Source organism: Trachurus japonicus, chromosome 4, assembly GCF_045865225.1.
Source record: "Trachurus japonicus isolate A0001 chromosome 4, Traja_1.0".
NCBI classification, from domain to species: domain Eukaryota; kingdom Metazoa; phylum Chordata; class Actinopteri; order Carangiformes; family Carangidae; genus Trachurus; species Trachurus japonicus.
The window spans coordinates 33,975,239-33,987,980 of record NC_140910.1 but is presented as its reverse complement, the minus strand read 5'-3'; the positions used below and the strand labels follow the sequence as shown (position 1 = coordinate 33,987,980).

Below are 12,742 nucleotides of genomic sequence, written 5' to 3'. Positions count from 1 at the left end.
CATCTTTGTTTACTGCTGCCACGTCAAGGACCCCGAGAGGAAGGAGGAGGAGCGATGACGTAGCAGCCGTGGATACCGCCTGAACGGAAATAAGAATAAAACTAATGTAGAAATAGGAATAAAACCATAGACTGTATAAAATAATAAAACAAAAGTAGAAGTAGGAATAAAAACACAAATATAAATCAGCAAGAATAGAAGGAATAGAATACTTTTTGTCATTTCATGTGATCATACCACGAGATTGTTTCTGGTAGCACAAACGTAAGCATTCACACATTACTAAAAAGTAGGAAAAAAAACAAAACATTTTTTAATTTACAAATAAACTAGATTTTATAGATTAAAGCAGAAGTAAGCAGAATGTTTGTGTTAATCTAAGTCTTAAATAGTTGTATCTTCCGACAGCAATCACTTCTATAGAGTGTTTGGTCTGAAACACGGGTCTGTCAGTCACTCTGCTCTGCTCTGAGCCCAGGAGAAAACTTTCCTTGTATCCTACAACCTTTATCCAATGAGGAGAGAGAACGGCATAAAGGGGCGGTCCTCTCTGTGTGTGCAGCCAAGGGATGCGCCTGAATGTGGTGACGTAGGGACGAGGACCAATAGATCCATGACGAGGGCGGGGGCTGCTAACTCCATCTGCTGACAGGAAGTTAGACAAAACCACCGGATCGCTTACTTCTGCTTTAAATATTTACACTACTAACAGTCATATTTAGCGTGACAAAAATAATTTAAATCATTTTCACGGGAGTTTGCGGCCGTTTGTTTGACGTTGCCTAGGAGATCTGAGCCAAATCTGGCGAGAGTGTGTCGTAGAGACAGAGACAGGTCTGGAACAAAGTGGATTTTCTCCTGATGTGTCCGTCTGAAAGTTGCCATTTTGGTGTCAAACTGTTCAGAAGAGATGTGGCTTGTGAAAAATGAGTCCAAAATTTACTTCAGTGACTGTGGGGAGAAAGGACAGACCATAATCGGTGTTCACATTAAATTGTCCCATTGGAGTCAATACACTCTGCTGCCTCTGGTCTCCCTAAAGGGGCGTGGCCGTGCAGAAACCTAGTGACATCATACAGGAAGCTGACTGGTCATGGAAGCTCTTGGTTTATAAACCGTCTTTAGTAGGAATAAAAATACAATATAAATCACGAAGAACAGAATAGAATAGAATACTTTTTTGTCATTTCATGTGACCATTCACAAATTACTAAAAATAGAACAAAACAAAACATTTTTTAATTTACAAATGAACTAGATTTTATAGATTAAATATTTGTGAGGTGTTTTTTTTAAATCATAGCTATTGCCTTCAAGCCAGCAATTGGAATAACAGAGTTATAAAATAATGGCGCTAATAACAAAGCTAGCCTACTTTTTAAAGTAACGAACCAACACCGTTACTGTTATCAACAATAAAATGCTAACTCAAACAGTTATTTCCTGGTAATTAGTTACTTTTATGATGTAGTAATTCAGTTTCTAACTCAGTTACTTTTTGAGGAAAGTAACTATTACTAATTGCTTTTTGAAAGTAACATCCTAAAGTAGAAGTAAGCGATCCGGTGGTTTTGGCTAATGCTGCGTTCCAGGCAGGCTTTAGAAACCGTAAATTACAGCTTCAAGTCACGACTTTGTAGCATTCCAGGCAACCCACTCGTGTTTTTCCGACCTGTTTTACCTGTGAAAGTCACTATAACGGCCACTCGTAACTTCTGACCCGTGAACTCGTACCAGATCGAACTGGTACCACTTCACAGGTCGGAAAAACACCAGTTACGGGCTGCCTTGAACGCACCATAACTTCTTGTCAGCCGATGGAGTTAGCAGCCCCCGCCCTCGTCATGGATCTATTGGTCCTCGTCCCTACGTCACCACATTCAGGCGCATCCCTTGGCTGCACACACAGAGAGGACTGCCCCTTTATGCCGTTCTCTCTCCTCATTGGATAAAGGTTGTAGGATACAAGGAAAGTTTTCTCCTGGGCTCAGAGCAGAGCAGAGTGACTGACAGACCCGTGTTTCAGACCAAACACTCTATAGAAGTGATTGCTGTCGGAAGATACAACTATTTAAGACTTATATTAACACAAAAATATCACTTACTTGCTGCTTTAAGTATATCTGCCATGTTCTTTTATTCCTATTATCTATTTAATTCTATTATTTATTTCTATTATTTTATTAAGTTTGTTTGTTACTATCCTTTTTCATCTCTCATTACATGTTTGTCTCATATCTATTTTGCGATTTGGAAATGTCTAATATGCATTGTAGCCTATATACCTACTGTTGTACATTGTTCATTGTTGAACATAAATAAAGTTTTTTTTTTAAATGAAATTTACAAATAAACTTGATTTTATATAGATTGAATATTTGTGAGATGTTTTTTTTTTGTTTGTTTTTTTATCATAGCCTTCAAGCTGCCTTAAACACAATTCTTCAGTATTCCTACACCGGCTGTGGCTTTATGGTTTATATTATTGATTTGATAAAGTAGATCAACACTTTGAAGATGTTTGGTCCATTGTTTATAATTAAACTCGTTCACCTTGACCACAATAATAAGTTAATTCCACCCCCCCACCCCCCACCCCCCCAGTTTCCACTAATTTCTGGTCCAGATCTTCATAAAGGAGCTGCCTGTGGGGTCAGACGGGTCAGCACATAATTAAAGACTTACACCATGTGAAAGCAGCATGAAATTTAAGTGGCTTTACTGCTTGACGTGCCCTGATGTCGGAGCGCGACTTGATTAGTTTGTTCCTCGGTTGTGAACAGGCCTGGGTTTCTTTAGGTTTTTTCTCTTTTTTTTTGTGCCATGAAGGAGGAAAAGGAACTAGAATCAACTTTAAAACATGAGGAAGCAGAGAAACCTGACACCAAGGTGGAAACTGCTGCATTTCTCCAAGTGTGTTCACTGCAAAAATTCAAAATCTTACCAAGAATATTTGTCTTATTTCTAGTCAAAATGTCATTTCTAGTCAAAACAAATCTCATTCTACTTAAAATAAGACTCATCACATTAAAAAGCAGCTTGTTTTTAGACACTTTTTACTTCTTTCAAGCAGATTTTCACTTGAAATAAGTAGAAAAATCTGATAGTGGAGCAAGTTTTTCTTTCTTATTACAAGCACAAAAAACTTGCTTTCACTGGCAGATTTTTCTACTTATTTCAAGTGAAAATTAGTTTGAAACAAATGAAAATGATCTAAAAACAAGTTAATTTTTAGGTGATGAGTCTTATTTTAAGTGGAAAGAGATTAGTTTTGACTAGAAATTAGACATTTTGACAAGAAATAAGACAAATATTCTTGGAAAGATTTTGAGTTTTTGCAGTGTTTGTGCTGTTGAAGATTAAAATACCAAACTAAACCCTTCACAGACTTTTACAATACTATGGGATAAAGCTGCTAAACACATAAAGAAATATATTCTCCATTTTCTTTTTTTAATTAATAACTGATCAGAAATAGGCGACTGCACTGCACACATTTGCGTGACTAAATTTGTTTTTGTCTCTTTTGTCTGCGACCATAAGCTGCATTTTAACCTCCACCAAAGGAAGTTCTCTTTCATCCATGATTGTTTATTTGTGAGCAGGATTATGTAAAAAAAGAAAAAAGTCCTGCATGAACTGATTTGCCCCACACTGGGTAAGATGGATGAAGGGAAGAACTCATTAAATCTGTTTTAAGTTGTAATTGTCAGCGTAAACACAAACCTTGAACGCTGGTTTGACATAATAATATCAGAGTTTTTAATCGGACGTTTCCAGGTCTACGCGCCGGACACGAAGACGAAGCCGTAAAGTTTCTATAACTCCTGTCATGTCATGTGCTGTGGTCTGTTCTGGTCTTAACTCCAGCAAATTGACAGCAGACGTAGTATCGTGTCTGCAGGCGGAGGTGGAGGTGGAGGTGGAGGTGGAGGTGGGCGTCTGTGTTGGACAGGACACAGAAGAGATGTCAAACTCATTTTAGTTCAGGCAGGGGCCACAAACAGTGTAATTTGATCTCAAGTGGCACCGGACCAGTAAAATAATAGCATGATAACCTATGAATAAAAACAACTTACAATTTTTCCCTTTGTTTTAGTGCATTATTTATTAAATATCTTTTTACCAAACATAAGATGCATATTTTTACAATCAATGCAATCAATTTGCACAATCCTTAAAGCAGAAGTAAGCGATATATTTGTGTTAATATAAGTCTTAAATAGTTGTATCTTCCGACAGCAATCACTTCTATAGAGTGTTTGGACTGAAACACGGGTCTGTCAGTCACTCTGCTCTGCTCTGAGCCCAGGAGAAAACTTTCCTTGTATCCTACAACCTTTATCCAATGAGGAGAGAGAACGGCATAAAGGGGCAGTCCTCTCTGTGTGTGCAGCCAAGGGATGCGCCTGAATGTGGTGACGTAGGGACGAGGACCAATAGATCCATGACGAGGGCGGGGGCTGCTAACTCCATCTGCTGACAAGACGTTATGGTGCGTTCAAGGCAACTCGTAACTCGTGTTTTTCCGACCTGTGAAGTCGTACCAGTTCGATCTGGTACGAGTTCACGGGTCAGAAGTTACGAGTGGCCGTTATAGTGACTTTCACAGGTAAAACAGGTCGGAGAAACACGAGTGGATTGCCTGGAACGCTACAAAGTCGTAAGTTGTGACTTGAAGCTGTAATTTACGGATCGCTTACTTCTGCTTTAAATGCACTGCTCTTGTACATTTATTTCATTCTTCTTTATTTCTCACTTCTCTACTTCTACTTTTACCTTATAAGATTGTTCTAATGGAGTTTGGTTGTGCTGTACGCTGCAACATTGTTCTATTGAATGAATGAATTTTTTATTTTGGTGTCATGCCACACTGTGGCCCATCCCATATGAGATTACAAGACACAATAACGAATACAAAAAACAAAGACTAGACAGTCCTTCCTGTTGGTGTTAGCTGCCACACAGGTGTGACATAAATAAACTATTGAAGATTACTAAGTACTCAACTATATGTCGCTCTTCGTCTCGTTGCCCAAGCCTTTTCAAGAAATAAAGAAAATGCAAAAATAATCAAATGAAAAAGAAGTTTTATTTTCTCAGCATCATCTAACCACACAGATTCGTTATTTGGATCTACCTTACTGAACAGTTTTAGTCTTATAGAGTCATAGAAAGGACAGTAGAACACAATTTTTTCATAAATTTCTTAATAAAAATGTCCAATTTCAACAATATTCTGCCACTTCTTTTGTCTTCTATGTCATTTTCACACTTGAGCTGGATTAAACCCTCTGTCGGGCCGGTTTTGGCCCACGGGCCGCATGTTTAACACCCCTCCCTGGTGTAGCATATCATTTGTTCTTTATTGCGTTCTTGTCGTCCAGCTCATCCAGCCTCCATTCAGCTCTGTGTTTTCTTTTTCTGTAATTGGTGCAGGTTACATGACAGACAGACAGAAAGAATGAATGAATTTATTTTGAATGTGTAGAAAATTAAAACAAAAAATAAAAATGTAAGTATCATTAAATCATAATATGCACAAGTTTGAAAAAAAAAGGTCAAAGTTCAAAGTTCAAAGTTATCTTTATTGTCCCAGTTGGGAAATTGATTTGCAGCCAGGATGTCCAAAATACATAAAAACATACAATAACAATAAATACACATAAAACACACACGCAGAGCAATCAACCTCTGTTAGGAAAAACAGCACATAAAGCAACACATAACAACACACAGAACACATAGTGGGCAGAGGAATTCATTTTCAAGTGCATAGTTGGAAGAAGTATATAGGCTATATATATATCCATAAATATCCATATCAACTTAAGTTTATCAATTTATTTTTATCCCTCATCTTCCATATATCATATATAGGCATATATATGGACTGACAGACACGAGGCCTCATCTTTTTAACCTTGGCCGTGGTGGTGATGCAAAAAAAACAAAAAAAAACAATGACCTCTGCTTTGGCAACTAGCTAATAAAAAAAAAAAAACCCACCAAAAAAAAGAAAGAAAAAAAAGAAAACTGGCCTCCACATCTTTTTTGCATCTGGGGGCCAATTATGCGCGAGTTAAAAGGCGAAACACCTCAGGAGGGCATAAATCGCCGGCAGAGTGGAGACAGGGCCGAGGAGGCATGGAGGCCAGATGGCAGCCAGGAGAGAGAGATGGAGAGACGGAGAGAGAGAAAGAGAGGTTGAGTGTGTGTAGCAGCAGCAGCAGCGTCGGGGCCGAGGATGGGCGGCCCCAACGGCCTTGGATCCCTGATTAGCGAGCGCCCGAGGGGACCACATGGCTCATTACTGCGATGACCTGTGGAGGCACATCGGGGTTAGAGGAGTGTATAAATCCCCCCGTAGGAAGGAGAGGAAAGAGAAGGAGAAGGAGAAGAAGGAGGTTAAACATGAGGATGACTGAGACCCGGTTCACAAGTTCAACACGTCAGATCTGTCGTCCACGTGTGTCGACCTGCCTTTTTTCTTTTTTTATCTTCTTCCAAGAAGTGGAGAAAGTTATTTTAATAGGTTTAAGTTACTTTTTTAGAACGTACTTTCAAACTAGGGCCTAAACTAAATTTCTGGAAAAAAGTGGTACACTTTATCCCAAAACATTTAAACATTTCTAGAAAAAAGTGGTAAATACCCCCCCCCCAAAAAAAAAAGAAATTCTAGAAAAAATGGGTAAGATATCTTTAAGAATACATTTTCCAGAAAAAAAGTGGTCAATTCTCTAAAAAAAAAGAAAAAAAAAATTAATAATACAAAAGTGGTAAAGACTTCTAAAAAAAAAAAAAAAAAAGGTAAAACATTTCTGGAAAAAGTGCTAAAAAATCATCAAAAAAGTTTTTTAAAAAATTCTAGAAAAAGTGGTCAAATTTCTAAAAAAAAAAAAAAAAAAAGTAATACAAAAGTGGTAAAGATTTAAAAAAAAAAAAAAAAATTTAATTTCATAAAAAAAGTGGTAAAAATTCCTCAAAAACGTTTTTTTTTTTAATTCTAGAAAAAGTGGTCAAATTTCTAAAAAAATCCAAAAAAAAAAACCCACATGGCTCATTACTGCGATGACCTGTAGAGGCACATCGGGGTTAGAGGAGTGTATAAATCCCCTGTAGGAAGGAAAGGAAAGGAGAAGGAGAAGGAGAGAAGAAGGAAGTTCAACACGTCAGATCCCCCTTGCAAAAGAGATTCTGAATCTCAATGGGATTATTCCTGGTTAAATAAAGGTTAAAAAAAAAAAAAAAAAAAAAAAGATCTGTCGTCCACGTGTGTCGACCTGCCTTTTTTTTTTTTTTTTTCTTTTCTTCCAAGAACTGTAGAAAGTTCTTTTTAAGTGGCAAAAATTCCTCAAAAAAACAAAAAAAAAAAAAAAAAAAGAAAATTCTAGAAAAAGTGGTCAGATTTTTTAAAAAAAAATTAAAAAAAGGTTAAAAATTTCAGAATAAGTGGTCAAATTTCTAAAAAAAAAGAAAAGAAAAGAAAAGTAGAAAAAATAATAATAATACAAAAGTGGTAAAGATAGCTAAAAAACAAAAGCAAATTTCTAAAAAAAAAAAAAAAAGAAAAGAAAAGAAAAGTAGAAAAAATAATAATAATACAAAAGTGGTAAAGATAGCTAAAAAAAAAAAGAATAAAAAATTCTAGAAAAAGTGGTCAAATTTCTAAAAAAAAAAAAAAAAGAAGAAAAAACTTTAAAAATTTCAGAAAAAAGTTACGAAAAAAATAATAATACAAAAGTGGTAAAGATTAAAAAAAAAAAAAAAAGTTTAAAGATTTCTGAAAAAAGTGGTAAAAAATTCCTCAAAAAAGTTTTTAAAAAAATTCTAGAAGTGGTCAAATTTCTAAAAAAAAAAAAAAAAAGGACAGAAAAATTGTAATAAAAAAGTGGTAAAGATCTAAAAAAAAAAAAAAAATCTGAAAAAAGTGGTAAAGATTCATCAAAAAAGTTTTTTTTTTAAATTCTAGACAAAGTGGTCAAATTTCTAAAGCCCCGCCCACCTGGCCCTTCACTCATCCTGCTGCTGATATAGTAGCTACACACTCCATTTGCAAACACTGGTGTGTGTGTGTGTGTGTGTCTGTTCGTGTGTTTGTGTGTTACTTGTTACCTGTCACCAATCCAATCAGCCAATCAGAGGCTGAGGTTCAGAACATCTTTCTTTCTTCTTTTTTAGATTCTTAAAAGCAGTTAAAAACGCATCTCAACTTCTCTTGAATTTCCCGCTCTTTCCTCTCTCTCTCTCTCTCTCTCTCTCTCTCTCTCTCTCTCTTTCGCTCTCTCCATATCCCACATCCTTTGTCTTTTTATGATTTCAATTAATGGATTTTTTGTACCTTATTTCTATTGTTTCTATTTGTTACTGAATCACTTTGCACTTTATCTCTCCTTTTTTTGTTCTCATTTCTGTTCATTTTGCTCATATAACATTGATTATGTATGCACTTTATCTCCTTTTTTTCTATGTTTATCTATTAGCCATAGAAATTTGTCTTGTTGTAATTTGTTATAGGGGTGGAACTTATGTAATTTGTTATAGGGGTGGAACTTATGTAATTTGTTATAGCGGTGGAACTTATGTAATTTGTTATAGCGGTGGAACTTATGTAATTTGTTATAGGGGTGGAACTTATGTAATTTGTTATAGCGGTGGAACTTATGTAATTTGTTATAGCGGTGGAACTTATGTAATTTGTTATATCGGTGGAACTTATGTAATTTGTTATAGCGGTGGAACTTATGTAATTTGTTATAGGGGTGGAACTTATGTAATTTGTTATAGGGGCTGGAACTTATGTAATTTGTTATAGCGGTGGAACTTATGTAATTTGTTATAGCGGTGGAACTTATGTACGAGCCAACCGTTCCCTCCGTGCACCATTGAATTTAAATGTGTGCTAAATAAATAAACTATAAAACTCTAAACTCAAAACATCTTCAAAACAAATAAAACTATGGAGAAATGTAAAGCACAAAACCTTAAATTTAAAAACTCCCCAGCTTTGGTTTTTCATCAGCGCCTCGTCTCCATGGCGACCGTGTGGTCATCAGGTATAGGTCGTTGTAGCCTACTAATGCTTGTATTCTGTGTATTTTATTACTTTTATGTTATGTGTAGGGACTACAGATGGAAATTAGCTGGGAGCTAAATCTGGTGCAACCATCTTTTCATTTTTTTTTCCTTTAAATGATTAATGTAATTACACATTGTCCCTTATTAAACTAATAAACTAAACTAAACTAAACTAAAACCTGTTACCTGTCACCAAACCAATCAGCCAATCAGAGGCTGAGGCTCAGAACTATTCTTTCTTTCTTCTTTTTTAGATTCTTAAAACCACAAAACATCTTCAAAACAAATAAAACTATGGAGAAATGTAAAGTACAAAACCTTAAATTTAAAAACTCACCGGCTTTGGTTTTTCAGCGCCTCGTCTCCATGGCGACCAGTGGTGGACAGTAACGGAGTAAATTTACTTGAGTACTGTACTTGAGTACATATCCAGAGGATTTGTACTTTACTTGAGTATTAGATTTCTTTGGTACTTATTACTCTTACTTGAATACATTTCCAAGACAAATATTAGTACTTTTACTGGAGTTAATTAGTAGGAAGGCTGAAAAGTACTCGTTACTTTCAGGTCTTTTTCTAAAATCCTATTGGACACAAGCTGTGTTTGTCAAAGAAGGAAACCCTAACCCCTAAAAGCAGCACATCAGTGCAGTTGCTTTCAAAGAGTTCATTCTCACTAACAAGAGTTTGAATTTGAATTTGAATTTATTGGTTTAAATATACAGAGACAATGCACATTAATAAACATTTCTGTAAACATGCCGGTTTAGCCACGTTGGCTAATTTTCAACCGTAGTCCCTGGGGCAGGTGACTTGAGCACTACAATAATTAAAAATGCATTAAAAAATAAACAAACACAAAACAGTACTATGCCTACTTATAAAGTACAGTATACAATACAATATATTACAGTGCATACAGTAAAATACCTTCATTACAGTTTCAGAACAGATGGTCACATACTTGACCGTCTAGTTAAAAGCTCCTTACATTCATTGAGAAACAATTAGAGTCATTCATTGATGTGAACAATAAGACATTTACTCTGACTCTGACTTTGACTTAAAGTACATTTATAAGCACGTACTTTTTTACTCTTACTGGAGTAACATGTCGACTGAGCTACTTTTACTTGTAACGGAGTAAATTTTGACCAGTAGTAGGCTATTTGTACTCTTACTCAAGTACTGGGGTCGAGTACTCTGTCCATCTCCATGGCAACCGTTTGGTCATCAGGTAGGCGTCCATGTTACTTGGTGTGAGTCGGTTCAGATGCACTGCAAAAACTCAAAATCTTTCCAAGAATATTTGTCTCATATCTACTCAAAACTAATCTCTTTCCACTTAAAATAAGACTCATCACCTAAAAATTAACTTGTTTTTAGATCATTTTCACTTGTTTCAAACAAATTTTCACTTGAAATAAGTAGAAAAATCTGCCAGTGAAAGGAAGTTTTTCTTTCTTATTACAAGCACAAAAAACTTGCTTTCACTTGCAGATTTTTCTACTTATTTCAAGTGAAAATTAGTTTGAAACAAGTGAAAATTATCTGAAGTTAATGTTTAGGTGATGAGTCTTATTTTAAGTGGAAATAGATTAGTTTTGACTAGAAATAAGACATTTTTACAAGAAATAAGACAAATGTTCTTGGTAAGATTTAGAGTTTTTGCAGTGTGGATTTGTTGTGGATGGAGGACTGACTGCCCCCCCCCCCTCCTCCTCTGCAGCCCGTGGCGCTCGGTAATCAAACAGGAAGTGCTGTGAAGGAGGAAGCAGCCAATGGGAGGGGACGTGTGTCGGGGCGCCGCAGCCCGACAGAAATTGAGGATGATTAGAGGTCAGAGGAGGAGGAACTCCTAATTACTGCTAGAAAAAACAAAAAGAACCAGTTCCACGCTGACCCCACGGCCTCGCACATCCCTCGCTCTGCTGCTGCTGCTGCTCTGAATCTGTTCTTTAAAGGGATAGTTCACCCAAAATTCAAATTTGGGAGAAGTTTCAGAGTCCTCCGTGGCTTCTCTGAGTTACAGGGGGTCTCGGCGTAGCAGTGCATGTCCATATGACGGTTGCAAATGGATACCAACTGTCTTCGTAACAAAAAGACACACCAAAAAACATCCAAATACCTCCATGCTGCTCGTCTGTTTGTTTTGTAGCGGAAGCTCCTCTTCCCAGTTCGTACAAATTTGACGATTGGACGAACTGGGAAGAGGAGCTTCGAGAAACTTCCGCTACAAACAAGCTTGAAATATAGACTTATTTAATTTTTTTTGGGACAATTTCTCATGTTGGGGCTTCAATACAAGAGGGACATTACAGACGAGCAGCATGGAGGTATTTGGATGTTTTTTGGTGTGTCTTTTTGTTACGAAGAAAAGTGGCATCCATTCACTGAGACTCTGAAACTTCTCCCAGCCCTTAGTCCACATGAGGGGGAGGAGATCATGAGTGAAATTTCAATTTTGGGTGAACTATCCCTTTAATCCTTTAGCCCTGACCTCTCGTCCTGTCCCCAGCTGCAGCCGGTTTGAAGCGCTGAACGCCGCCTGTCCTGACATCACACACACACGCTGTTTCCCTTTATCTCTCCTCCTGTTCTCTCCTCGTCCTCTTTTCATCGGGCTCCATGACGGCGCTTTAAAGTTGATTTTTTTTTTCCTTCAGCTACATTAAACACTTTTCCCTTTTCAGTGTTTCCTCTTTTTATTCAAACACGTCTGAGTGAAGAAACATTTAAAGCAGAAGTAAGCGATGTTTTTGTGTTAATCTAAGTCTTAAATACCGTAGATGACCATTTATTAGCCCGGGCGTTTAATATGCTAAATCGACTTGGAGCCCAGGCGTTTATAAGAACCAGGCGCGTATTTGCTAGCCTGGCTCTCGCCAGACCCTTGTAGTTCCGCAAAGCTACGCCAGAGGCGCTACGCTCAGCTTCGCACAAGGGTCTGGACTCGAGGCCAATGCAAACTTCTTCCCCGGAGCAAAAAATAATGAACCAATCAGGATCGCCGGGCGGGACTTTCTGAGGTGTGATGTAGCGCTGAAGCGACTGTTTGAGTCAAACAACAATGGCGGCTCGCAGTGAGTGGCTGAAGTAGCACGTCAACAAGATAACGGACAAGTGGTTTATCCAATCACATACAAGATTTTTTTTACAAGGCCCCGCCTTCTGAAATGAATCGCCTATGGAGCAGTCCCAGACCCTTGTGCGGAGCTCAGCGTAGCTTTGCGGAACTACAAGGGTCTGGCGAGAGTCAGGCTACGTATTTGCAACAGGCTACAATTTATTTTTGCAATGAGCAGCACCAGACCATCATGCAAAGAACAAGGAGGTCACCATAGGAACACTGGAACAAAACTACTTTTTCCCCCGTCGCATCTTTATTGACATCAGACAATAAATACAAAGACAGTTTGTCTGTGTTACCGCGACACAGGGAGCTGATCAGAGCAGTGTTATGAATGATAACGGAAGGGGGGGTCGATCGCGGTAATTTCAACACTGTACATTAGCGCATTTATCTATATCCCTATATCCCTCAGTCTAGCGCGCCTGTGTTTGTGTGTGTGTGCGTGCCTGCATGCGAGAGAGAGAGCGAGAGGAGGGGCTGACTGACAGAAGAGGTGAGAGCCGGTACTGTTAAAAAAAAAACTTTTGTTTT

General features: G+C 37.5%; 1 protein-coding gene across 1 annotated transcript in view; it reads right to left on the bottom strand.

The window, feature by feature from the left end:
* Positions 1 to 12,742, bottom strand: part of LOC146989309 (uncharacterized) — a 311,632-nt gene that overhangs the window by 213,861 nt on the left and 85,029 nt on the right. The gene's annotated exons all lie outside the window — the stretch shown is intronic.